Source organism: Cibotium barometz, chromosome 3 (assembly GCF_041138505.1).
Source record: "Cibotium barometz isolate CiBa-2024 chromosome 3, ASM4113850v1, whole genome shotgun sequence".
Classification (NCBI taxonomy): domain Eukaryota; kingdom Viridiplantae; phylum Streptophyta; class Polypodiopsida; order Cyatheales; family Cibotiaceae; genus Cibotium; species Cibotium barometz.
The window spans coordinates 9,950,846-9,964,776 of NC_141048.1; positions in this window are offsets into that span (position 1 = coordinate 9,950,846).

Sequence of the window (13,931 nt, forward strand, 5' to 3'; positions counted from 1 at the left end):
AAGGCTCTCTGAATGTTTTGGTAAGCTTTTAATTATTTTTTTTCTTGGCCATGTCTTTCTTGTGCACCATGAAAAAAATGAAAAACGCACTTTGCCTAGGGCCTTATATAGGATTTTCATTTTTTAAAAGAAAAAGATGTAGTTGTGCCACCTTCATGCTATCATAAAACCATTGAGTGAAACCACTTGAACACCACAAAGAATCTTCTAAGTGCATGATAGCTACATTTCAAACCTTTTGTGATATTATGGAGATCCTTTTCACATTGGCAAGAACACCGGAACCTCTAAATATCCATCTAATACACAACAAAATCATGCAAATGTTTCAACTAAATGCCTCCCTCTCCACCATCAAGAGAACCTTTTTCCTGATTTCTTGAAACAAATCATGAGACTTCAGCAGTTCTCTGAGCATCCTACTCTGAGATGAGCATCTTGCTCTAAGATTAGAAGCTTTGTAGTAGCAGTTAGAATTAGTACCTAGCATCTTGCTTTGTAACAAAAGTGGGGGATGGGATATGGTCAACATGCTAATTTAGTGTGGCACTGACTTAGCGTTAACTCAGCGTGGTGCTGACTTACTAAGTCAGCATGGCACTGACTTAGCACTAACTCAGCATGGCACTGACTTAGCAACTTCAGCAGGAAAAAAATGTCACTGACTCCAATCTTGGGATTCTGATGCCCAAGCTAGTTTTTTGTTCAAGTTTTGACACAAAAGAGTGATTTAGTATATACAATGATAAGGAAAAGCAAAAGAAAGCACCAAAAACAATATTCTAAAGCTACCAAAATGCGAATAAGAAATGAGGGCTATTTCTAACTAGTTTTTGGAACATGAAAAAATTAAAAATCTTGAAACTTGGAAGAGATCTCCTCAATCCAAAGCTATAGGAAGCTTAGCAATGTCCCGATCTAAAATGCTACAAAAAATCAAGGTCAAAATGCATGAAAAGTGCTTCAGAAAACCAAAATACTCAAACCGGTCATTCCAATACTACATCTCCAAAAAATATGGAAGAGAGCTATTCTCTAGACCATAGGAATGGGTAAATTAAGGGAACTACAAACCATATGCGAATCTTGTGCTACTCCCAGGTAGCAACACCAGAAATGTTGTTTGATCTCTAATGGAGACAAACACATGTCATGGGGATCTTTGTAGGTGCATAGGAGGTGGCAAGCACCTCACAACCTATGGTAGTAAGAAATGGTCATGTAGTGGTCCATCTATGTCACTCAGAAGGCCTTCGGATCCTCAACGTAAGCAATGGTGGTATAGTGGTCCATCTGTGTCACTCAGAAGGCCTTCAGATCCATGGGAGAGAGAAGAAGGGGGAAGAAGGGGGGAATGCGAGAGGGGAGATGAGAAGGGGGAAGGAGGCAATGTGAAGCACAAAGGGCAAGTATGGAAGAGCAAGAACTCAAGACTCAATAATAGGAGAGAAGAGAGCTTGTATTCCAAGAGAGCAATGTGAGAATGAAGACTAAAAGTCAAACTTTTGGTTAATATACATGCAAGCTTTTCAAAGGGAGGGCTAACCCTAACTTGATGAGGCCTTTTTAGCCCTCTCAAGCTATCACTATTAGACCATTACAAGTTCCACAAGCTCTACACTTATCTTCTCTCTATTTTCCTTGCAAGCACAATGCTTTTACATCCACCATTCATCATCTCATGGCGTATTATTTCAAATCAAGATATGCACAAAAATATTTCTGGTGATGATCCACCATGTTGTTAACAATGGGGTTAATAGAATTGTACACTCAATTTATAGAGGCACATCTCCACTTTAGGATTGGGAAGACATCTCTTGAGAGATGTAAGCCATGTTTTGTGTGATGCTTAAGGAGCATGATATGTGTTGTTGTGAATACCATGTAGACTTTAGATTGTTTTATGATGTATTCAATTCCCTCATTGGAAACAAGGGTGTGGTTCCTACTAGTCCTTGTGAGTTCATTCACTCTATATTGTGTCCAAGAGAGGAGGGTGTGTTGTACCATTTACTTGATTGTGTGGAGGCGAGATGTGCCACATGTGGTGGATTGGATCTACTTCATATATTTTAGGAGGATGCTAGTGACATGAAGATTGTGCATCGGTGGCATTACAAGTATATTTCACACATGTTAAATGGTGGTGGATAGTCTAGGTGGTTGCAAATTTTGGATAAGGAAACTCCATGTGTTGTGTTGATTGATTAGTTTAAATGATAGATCTACCCATAGATACAGCAGACCCATACTACAAAGTGGGGATCGACAGTTTCACACTTTCCTTAGCACATTTCCCTTGGGGGTGGTTGTCTCATTAGTGAACTTTGAAGACAACTACACTTTTGCACCATAGCATGAGATTTAATCAAAGTATTATTTTTTTTGAGTAGGTCACACTTTTTCCTTTGTTTGTGCTCTCCCTTGTTGGTTTTCAAGTGTTAGTGTGTATATTAATGTAGGTGAATCAATTATGTTTTAAATGTTAGTGTGTATATTAATGTACGTGAATTGTTTAAGTTTTAGATGTAAAGACTTGTTAATTAAGTATGTACATATATTTTGTACGTGTTAAGAAAATAGGTGTATTTTTTGTAGGTTGCTATATTCATGCACATTATCTACCAACATGCATAGGCACAATTGGATGGGGTTGATAGCACCCTAGACTCATCCGTGATTATGAAAGAGTATCAATTCTACATTAGTGATGATCATTCACATGATGCACCTTTTGTACAACATTGCTTCACTCTTCATGACACTTTCTTGAGAGACCACGGAGTCACATTGAAGCAGAATTAGATTTGATCCAATGGATGTGGTGCATAGTTCAAATCTACTAGAACATTTTGTGGATCTACAGATGGCACCATGGGACTAGCATCCCAGTGATTTGGAGCTACTTCCAGATTCCATGCTTTTATGATACCACCAGCTATAGTATGACATTGATCAGTTTAGGGATGTACATGAGGTAGTTGAGTGGTGCAGACATCACTTGAGTACTAGTGCCAATTAGTGCATGGTACTTTGGATTTCCATTCTATTAGAAGTACTAGTGCCAATTAGTGCATGGTACTTTGGATTTCCATTCTATTATGAGTACATGATCTAGGGATCCCACAATATTATGATTTCCATGTTTTTGCTATGCATGTGTTGATGGCGTGATCGGGGATGATGATGTTACATGATAGCATGGACTAATCCATGGACACAGCATGTGCTTTCTCCCTACCAGCCTTGGGAGGTAGTGCCTGATGTTCATGATGTTGGGTTTACATTTAGTAGAGATTATGATAAGTTGATAGATTTATTGGCATATGATTTCTCCCTACCAGCCTTGGGAGGCAGTGCCTGATGTTCAAGATGTTGGGTTTAAAGGATTCAGGATGTTGGGTTTACCTTTAGTAGAGATTATGATAAGTTGATAGATCTATTGGTCATTACGAGGGTGTGGATTACTTCTTGTTGAGATTCTCTTTGGTAAAGAGGATACATTGGATGGACATGTGATGCCTTTTGATTCTCAAAGCAAGCCCAAGCAGTTGAGGAACAATAATCTCCATGATAGCCACTACAAGACTGGGCATTATTAAGCTATGGCACTAAAGTTTTAGACACCTGAGTTATCTTCTCTTGAGGAGATGCAAAACATAGGGATGGTTGCTCATTTCCATGCATTTTCGAAGGTACAAGAACCATACGAGGCTTCTATGATGGGAAAGTAGCAAAGAAAGGATTTTCCATGGGATAGTGGCTATAAAGAAAAGGCTCCTCTAGAGTTGGTACATACCGAGATCTTTGTGGAAATTTTTCTACTCCAGCTTGGGGGGAATGTACCTATTTTCTTTGTAGGGTCAACTGCCCCAAACGTACAATAGATATAGAGGGTCCCAACCTCTACCCCCTAGCCGTGCAGCACAGGGCCTTGTACTCTCTCCCAAAAGATCCTATGAGGGATGGGAGTAAGGGCCACAATATACTACTCATATATCACCTATCATAGGTAAGCTATAATCTCCTGCTTGACCTTAATCGCATCAACACCTTAGTGCTAACAAGTTAAGAGATTGAGTAGGTACCAAATGTGATCAACCCCTTGCACACTAGGTCATTTCTACCCTTGGAAGGTCAGCACTTTTAGATTGATTTTGATCTTTACTTTACATGTGAAGGCTCACTTAAATGGTTGTTATCCAAGTATTTCAAATCCAAATATTCAATATGAATCTTCAAATCTGAGAGTTTCAGATATCGGATCTTAGACATGAAGGGTAAGTCTAGATAGGAACTACGATTCAAATTTAGTAATCTTGATATCCAAAGTTGGTTGGCGTCCGAAGTCTTGGGTTCAAAGTTTAGGCTTGATATCCGATTCATGTCTAGAGGTTCAGATTTGAACTCTTATTTCAAATTAGGATATGAAATTTGAGAGTCATATCAAATTGCCTTTGATGTGAGGTTCTTGATATCAATCTAGACTTGTTTCGGTGTTAAGATTCCAAATTTTAGATGTCAGATTCGGTTTGGAATCTTTGATAGATTTCAATTCTTGGTTGGAATCTGATTTTCAGATTTGAAGTGTTGATATCTGGAATCTGGATTCTAAGTTTGAAATCTGATTTTCAGATTTGAAGTGTTGATATCTAGAATCTGGATTCTAAGTTTGAAATCTAATTTTCAAGTTGGCTAGATAGAACTGATTGAGGATCTCTCCTAGCCCTTGAGTGATTTGGATTTGAAAGCCCTGGATGTGACACCCAAGATCGAATCTAGAGTCCAGATGGCACTATGCTCCCTGATAGCGGTGCCAAAAACTTGTTAACCGATTCTCTAAAGGCTAGACCTCAAGGGAAAAGGCTACCCAAGGCTCATGCACTGGGAGGTATAGAGTTTGTTATGTGGGAGAAATTGGTGAATGCAGAAACCAACATATCAAGCACTCACTTTATAGGGCAGGGGTATAGCCCGCCATGCAAATGAGGGGCCTCATGCCTTCTATCGACCCATATGTAGAGGATACAATGAATTGTCTAGTTGAACACTTGGTTGCTTAAGTCAAGTCTAATAGACATGAATTGGATAGGCCATAGGGTTCACTTACAAATGCAAATGTTAGGAAGTGGAGTTGGGAATCCGTAAGTGCAGTTGTTGCACTGCTCAAAGCAGAAAAGGAGGATGCTGAGATAGAATTGAAACTGGTTGGCAAGCTTTCAGTAGTATTTATTCAATATCATTCGCTTTCAACAGTATTTGCTTAGAAATAGTTTTTTAAGGATTTCAACAACTTTGGTTCAAGAACATTCCTTTTTTCAATTTAAGTAGTATTTGCTCAAACATTTTAGCATTCATCATTCACGAATGTATGGCATCAATATTTCTTAGCTTTCAACAGTATTTGACCAAGAGTAGTCATTCGCTTTCAACAATGTTTGCTCAGATGTAGGTTTTTAAAGATTTCAACAGCTTTTGTTCAAGAGCAGTTCTTTTTCAGTTTTAGTAGTGTTGCTCCAACATTTCAGCACTATCATTCATGGATGTATGGATAATGGCATCAATATTTCTTAGCTTTCAGCAATATTTGTTCAAGAGTAGTCCTTCTCTTTCAACAATATTTGCTCAAAAATACCTTTTTTAGGCTTTCAACTCATTTTTTCATCTTTTAGTAGTATTTTCTCAAACATTTCAACATTCATGGATGTATGGCATCAATATTTCGTAGCTTTCAACAATATTTGTTCAAGAGTAGTCCTTTTTCTAGATTTAGTAGTATTTTCTCAAACATTTCTTCATTCATGGATGCATGTCATCAATATTTCCTAGCTTTCAGTAGTAGTTGTTCAAGAGTAGTCATTTGCTTTCAATATGATTGTCTTAGAAATAGTTTTTAAAGGCTTTCAGCAGCTTTTCTTTAAGAGTATTCCTTTTTTTGGTTTTAGTAGTGTTGTAACATTTTAGCATTCATCATTCACAGATGTATGGGATCAATATTTCTTAGCTTTCAATAGCATTTGTTCAAGAGTAGTCATTTTCTTTTAGTAGTATGTGCTCAAAAATGGTTTTTTAAGGCTTTCAACAGTATGTACTCAAAAATAGTTTTTTCATGTGTCCACAAATAGCTTTTTAGGCTTTCAACAGTTTTTGTTCAAGAATAGTCCTTTTTTCAGTTTTAGTAGTATTTGCTCAAACATTTCAGCATTAATCATTCATGGATGTATGGCATTAATATTTCTTAGCTTTCAATAGTATTTGTTCAAGAATAGTCATTTGCTTTCAATAGTATTTGCTTAGAAATAGGTTTTTTAGGCTTTTAGAGATTTTGTTCAAGAGTTATCATTTTTCCAATTTTAGTAGTGTTGCTCCAACATTTCAGCATTCATCATTCACAGATGTATGGCATCAATATTTCTTAGCTTTCAACGTTATTTGTTCAAGAATAGCATTATTTGCTTAGAAATAGTTTTTAAAGGCTTTCAGTAGTTTTTGTTCAAGGGTAGTTGTTTTTTCAGGTTTATTAGTATTTTCTCAAAAAAAGTCAATGTATGGAAAGAGGGCAACATTTTTTTTGCTTTCAATTAGTTTATTGACATCAATAATGTTTGGCTTTCAAAAAATTGTTCAACAATAGTCAATATCCATAGAGAGATGGCAATATTTTTAAGCTTTCATTAGTTTTCCTTTGTAGTAATACGGCAACAATATTTTCATCATGCAGAGGTATTTCAACAATATCTTATCAGCTTCCATCAAGGTACCCATATCAAAAACATGTGCTTTACGTTCTCCCACAAGGTGAGACTGCATCTTCATAAAATGTTTGCATAACAATGGGTTTTTTGTGTGCAAAGGTTGTACTCTTGGAGGAGTAGAACATCCACCCCCCCACCAATGCATACTAAAGGTCCTACTAAAGAAAAGGCATGTGAGGCCATCCCAAGGTGTGGGCATGGAAGCTATAGACATTGAAGGTGACAAGTCTCAAAATCATGAGGAAAAATCCAAGGTGATCACAAAAATTGATCTCTAACTCAAGGAGATTGACCCAAGATAACTCTAATAATAGATGAACGAGCTTTTAGAAACTCACGCATGACAAGGATAGAACGCGTGTGAATTTTATTGAGCAAATCAATGCAATGTCATTCAATGAACATAACTCTACTTCAACATCCTCACATAATGGGTTTCTGCCCGCTAAACAAGGCATACCTGGAGTCTCCACCCAGTGATACTCAATTTCCACAATTTGATGACACGACATGATCTAGTTCTTCACCTTGTGATGAGGTGAGATCAGGTAGAGCATAAGAAGTGCGCGGTGTATTTGGGGGACTTGAAGAAGATCTAGATGATGCAAGAGGATATCAGTCGGGTTCGGGGCTTTTGGTTTCTCATCCCTTGAAAGGGAAAGCACAATAAATATGAAGCAATAAATTGGCTAGCTATTATTGTCAACTCAATTCATATCCATTACCCAAAATTCAATGGACTTGTCCACTCTAGCAAGCTCCATAATTGTGATATCAACATGCCTACTGAAAGATCCTGACCTTCCAACCAATCTAGCTATAGACGTTGATTGTGACTGACTTGATGATGATGCATATACGGTAGGTGCACCTATATAAGTGTCACTCTATGTCGATGAGGGTAGTTTTGCAGAATCAGATGGTTGGTTCATCTTAGCTCCCAATTTTTCCTTGATAGCATTGAAGTTTCTTGTTAGGCTTTATTTTATTGACAATTACAACACAACAAGGCTAGATTTGATTAAATAGTGACATTGTTAGAAATGTGAGTATCACTTCTTGTATGCCAAGTTGGAGAGTGGTAGAAATGCACATGGATGAAAGTACTAGATATATTGATAAGGGTTAAATAGTCAAGACAATATGATATTAAATTCTAATATGTATCAATGGTAAAACACTGTAACAAGAAAATGATAATGACCACTTGATGCTTATCAATGTCTCAACTCTCATTAAACTTAGTATATCATCACCATGCTCCTACACTATGTCATACTTACATTTCTCACAATGTTTCTACTTTCATTAGATCTAGCATTGTTGGTAGTGATTTTCTGTCTATAAAGTTTAGATGTGTAAAATAATATTAGTGATTTTCTTCTATAAAGAAAATAAGGTCTCAAGAAGCATCTAGTCTAGATGTATAAAATAATATTAGTTCATAATGGTCAAGTAAATAATATATGATGATGTGATAAATAAACATGTATTTATAAGAGTAATAAATTATGATGGCCATGTAAACTTGACCCTATTGCATTCAAAATATAGATTCCTCTTGCCCAAATTCTTGTATAAGAGAGACATGCCAAATGGTTTCTTCCTTTTAAAAAGGGAGACAACTTACTAAGCTAAAGGTATTCCATTCTACAAAGAATACTAAAAAATTCCCTAAACCAAGTTAAAGGTATGTGACATTTGCATATTAAAACCTTGAGTCTATTCTCTTTGCATCAAACTATTTTAGGTAAGAGCATTGCATGCCATCATATGCTCTTAAGGTATGCTACACTACAACATGTAATAACGTCTCATGTAAAGCATGTAAGGGCATATAATGTAAAGCATGTCATGATTGACATTCAAGCTACACAAAAGAGAGAATTCAACTTGAATCATAATTGTCCATGAAAGTGCGCACACTCTTACATTTTAATTGGATTCAATTAAAATTAAAGTGTAATGTGTAGAAAAGAGAGCAATTACAATTTCAAAGCTAAAGAGAAAAAGAAGACTTTGGGAAAAAGGTGCATAATGAATACTTGTACTTTTAAAGCATGAGTAATTACAATTTCAAAGCAAAAGTGAAAAAGAAGATTTTGGGAAAAAGATGCATAAGGAATACTTCTACTTTCAAAGCACATCAATTACAATTTCAAAGCAATAGAGAAAAAGAAGCCTTTGGGAAAAAGATGCATAATGAATACTTCTACTTTCAAAGCACAGAAAAGGAAAGGGACTTTTTGTTAAAGGAAATGTGGATATAGAAGACATAAGGGTAGTATTAGGCAAAATGAAAAGTTAAGGATAAGCTTAGAGTTAAGGAACTTTTGGTTGATAAAATATCCACTTAAAACAAATGGGGAATAAGAAGGATTGAACCTCAAGGTGATAGGGTGGCCTATGTGTGCTCATGGAATTTTGAGTTTATAATGTAATTAAAGGAGTGACAACTTGATAACAAATATCTAGAAATGAAACAAAAGACAAAGTGACAATGATCGAGAAATGAAACCAAATACAAAGTGACAACATGATGAAAATTATATATTGAAATGATGAAATTTTTCGGAAAACTTGCGCGTGGGTACAAATACAAAGTGACATCATGATGGAAATTATGATGAAAAATATCTAGAAATGAAACAAAATACAAAGTGACAACATGATGAAAATTATATATTGAAATGGAGCGGGGTTTGAGATTTGGCTCCAAATCGAAGGATCGCGAGGAGGAAGACGAAGACGAAGACGATCCGATGGGTAGATCTTAAGTCGGCGACATGGAGATGAATCCATGGAGATCGAAAGGTTTCACCTCTTGAAGATCTGGCAACGCCCAGAAGAAGAAGATGTACAGAGCCACAGACGGCACATCAAATGGCTGCATATTTGCATCGCAGATGCGTAGTTTCTCCGGCGACCACATCTATGGCCCTTCTAGCTTCTGCTCAGCGCATAACCTACCAGTCCATCTACCTTTTTCCTACTCCATTGCTGGGTTTGCTGTCCGATTCTCGTTCTGCTCGACTCTCCGCCCAGCTAACACCGTCCTAGCACAATATTCCCACTAAAGTCTTCTCTGCCAGAAAACCTCGGATATTGTTTGTTTAGTGTCCTCTTTTACATATTTCGGATGCTCTTTGCAGAAACATCAGTGATGGATGCCCTCTCTTCGGTCGAGTCCAACGAGGGTTTATTGAAAAAAAAAGAAAAAGAAGCCTGCTTTCTTGCAGAAGCTCTGAAGCAGGTGGGCTTCTATGATGCACTGTTTAGGGGGTTCCAGTCAGGCTGAAATTGGGGTCCCCAGAAAAGCTCGTCGCTGCAGTTGGTTCCTGCCCAACTCGAATGTTCCAGGGATGCTCAACTCGAATGCTCCAATAATCACTGGCATCTCTACGCCGATAAGAATCAACTGCATAATAGCATGAATGCACAGCCCTGTGATATGCACTTCCACTTCTCCCCTCCTCCCAAATTAAGGATGCACTTTCATGTGCCATGTCTGAATACCTCGCTTCATCAAATCATGTCACATGACACTGCACTGATCTTGAACGAGAAATCTCATTGTGTTTCTCTTCCCAAGGATGTTCCCAAGGGCTTCTTGGCTGTCTATGTAGGTGCGTTTTGTGATCCCCGTGTATTATCTGAACCACCCCCCTTTTTTGGGATTTGCTCCAAGGAACAGAGCAGGAATATGGGTTCCAGCAAAATGGAGCTCTCTGCCTCCCTTGCGAGGTTTCCGACTTTGAGCTGCTGAGGGCTCGCATTGGAAGGAAGCATCCTTACAAATCAAGGTATCCCCACAGTTTTGTTCATTCAAAAACAGGTATTTGAATTTCAATATCCTGTTGCTTCTAGGAAAATCAGATGCTGTTGCTTCTAGGACATGCCTATTCAATATTATTCATCTTGTTTCTTTAACACGTTCCACTTATGTGATTAACTTCCAAAAATAAAAATTTAGCATACTTATATGTTCAGACCAGCACTGTCTACAATTAATTCTCCAATCCTTTGCCTAGCTAGAATGTATGCCCACAAACATCTTATGTACTTGCAAACTAACCCCTTTAAAGAAAATGCTGCTTTTAAGTTTTAGGATTTGCTTTTTGTGAGAGTCCTGAATGATGTTTGTCTTCCTAATTTTACAAGATTACATGTACGTTGCTTGTATGGATGGCTGTACTTGAGGCTAATTAATGAATGCCCCAATTAATCTCTCTCTCACTCTTCCCTCCCTCCCCCCCCCTCTCCCCCCCCCAAAAAATCCTTCATCCCTTCCTCACAAGTAGTACTAACGACTCTACTCTCAAAGTTTGTTTTGCCGCAAGGTGTGGGATGCCCAAGGTTTCAAATATCAAACATGTTTGGATCCTCTTTGATAGATATATTATTTTTTTGTAGTATGGTTCTTGTTGCGACTTTTCAAATATTCATGCTGGTGCTCATTCTTGTAATATAAAGAGGATTTTAGAAATGCTTATGAACGGTTAACACCTTGTGAGTTTTTACAAGTACGAGTTTTCTTGTAATTTGTGTTTGTAGTGCATACATTTAGGTTGCCTCGAATTTCTTTTGGCTCTGTAATTGAGGCTTAACACACCTACTATTTGTGCAAGGAGGTGGGGCACTTTGCTCATAATTGTCCAAGCACGGTGGTCACTTTCTGAGGGTATTTCAAGAAATGTAAGATTTTGAAAAAGGGATATAAGATCTTTTGAAAAAGGGTTTTTCACACCTCTATACAAGGGAGGTAAGATTTTGAAAAAGGGATGTAAGATCTTATTCAAATTCTTACATCCCTTATAGAGGTGTGAAAAACCTCATTGATTTGTTACATAATCTTTGAAATGGTAAGTGGTTGATGTGTAGATACAATGAGCACGGTCAATTGAGAGAATAAACATTACCTTTGAAACCTTGAAGTAAATTCAATAAAATGTATTGTGATACATTTTTAAAAATCTTACATCCCTTATAGGGGTGTTAAAATTTTTCCAATTTGTGAGGCCTTGACATGGTTGAGTGGTTCGATTCCCACAAATTATTATGTGCAAAAAAGTGGGGTGTATTCTTCTTTCTTCTTTTTTTAAGAGTTTGATTTCATTATGGAAAGTTATAAATAGTTCTATAATTTCATTACATTTTACTTCTTCAAATCATATGTCGACAATACATTCAAACGACTCTTCTCATTCTTTTTTCTAACAATGGGCTTTGATTGATGAGACTACTTACATGAAACTCTCAGTTGAATCAAACAACTACTAGAATATTTTTTGAAAAAGAAGGATTTAACCTCACAAGCAACATTTTGTGTGGACATCCACCTTACCATGCTCTTCTCATCTTCCTTCTCTTTGACACTATTTCCTCATAAGCAACATTTTGTGTGGACATCCACCTTACCATGCTCTTCTCATCTTCCTTCTCTCCACTATTTCTTGATATAGAATAGTGCCGAGAAAACAACAAAATAAAAGTATATAAGTCCACCATAGATACAATACTCTTTTTTTCAAATAAGTATTATGGTGAAAATATTTACTTGTCATACAAGTCTTCATTATTCACCTTTAGCAACTTTTTGATATTTTAATCACCAACTTGATGTGGCTACATAATTATGTTAATTGACATATCATTACTTTTTATGTGTACATAATGAACCCTTTAATTACATATGGATGAAGTAACTCTATATAGAAGTTACTTCATATTGATGAAGTAACTATGTATAGAAGTTCTAATTAAATAATGTTTGCATATTGAAAGAAGACAATGAATCCATTTCTTCCTTTTTGTCACTATAGAATTGTTGTGATGATTCTTCTCGCTCTTGATCTCCAATACCAATGAATGTTGCTTGTCCTCATGATTGCAGCCATGTCAATAAGGCTCTTTGAGTCTACCATCTGATGAAGTACCAATCTTTCAACTAAAAGTGGAATTTTCTCTTTAGAATATAAAAAAATGTTTATGAAAACACATTCTAGGGAAACAAACTTCTACATTGGTGCAATATGGTATTCTCTCTACTTTTTACTCAATGTTGTTTGTGAAGATCTAGCTTTCGCTTTGGACATTCATACTTCGGAACCTTGAAATGCTAAAGATAATTCTCTCTCTCTCTCTCCACATTAGGTAAAAGAGAGCAAATAAGATTAGGTAGAAATGGTACCAATTTTCATTTTTGCCATTTATGATGTGTGACATGGCAACCATTGCTCAAAGTGCCATTTATTTGGTAGAAATGGCAACTAGTCCTTGAAGTGACGTTTCTTTGGAATAAATGGGAAAACATTTTCTTGGGAAGAAATGGATGTAGGAAATTGCAATAGGAAATGGAAACGTTTACTTGTTTTCCATTTCTTAGGAATAAATGGCAACATAATAGCAACCATTTCTTGATTGCCATTTCCTACAGAGAAATGGGAGCACAAAATGGTAGCCATTTCTCGACTTCCATTTCTCTTGAAGAAATGGTAACACAAAATGGAAACCTTTTCTTGACTTACCATTTCTATTTACAAAGAAATGGCATTAAAAAATGCATATGTGGAGTAAAAACACAATTTTTGATGATTTAGGTATTCGGAAAGAAATATCAAAGTGTATTTTTATCGGTCTCTCACACTCAAGGGGATCACTATGTATAAATCCTATATATCACGTGCATTCAAGGCCTATTTGTAAAACCCCTTATCTGTAAATTTCTCATCAATAAAACACACCCTTTTTCTATTGAATATGTGAATACACCCCTTATACGATACCCTTCTATATGTAAAAAATGTGCAAAAAGGAGATTTAAAAAACTCATTTTGTTGAACTCACGTGCTACACTTACATATTTACTAGTGACCCTCCCGAGCTCTCATAACAGATTGTCGATGGAAACCCCTTCAGACAATCAAACACCACCCCCTCTGGCCATAAGAACCATCTTATTCTCTTAAGACAAGTTGAAGCAGCTCAAAGAAGATTCCGACAGGGAACACGCCACTTCACTTTTCACTCATGGATCCCACCCCTCCAGGTCTCAGGCCATGGATTGGATGCTTGCAGCGTTGCCCAAGACAAACTGCATAAGTCCCAAATCTGTCATCTCCAAAACAAGACTTAGCAAATCCCTTATGTATTGTAGCATCTGATCATGGTCTC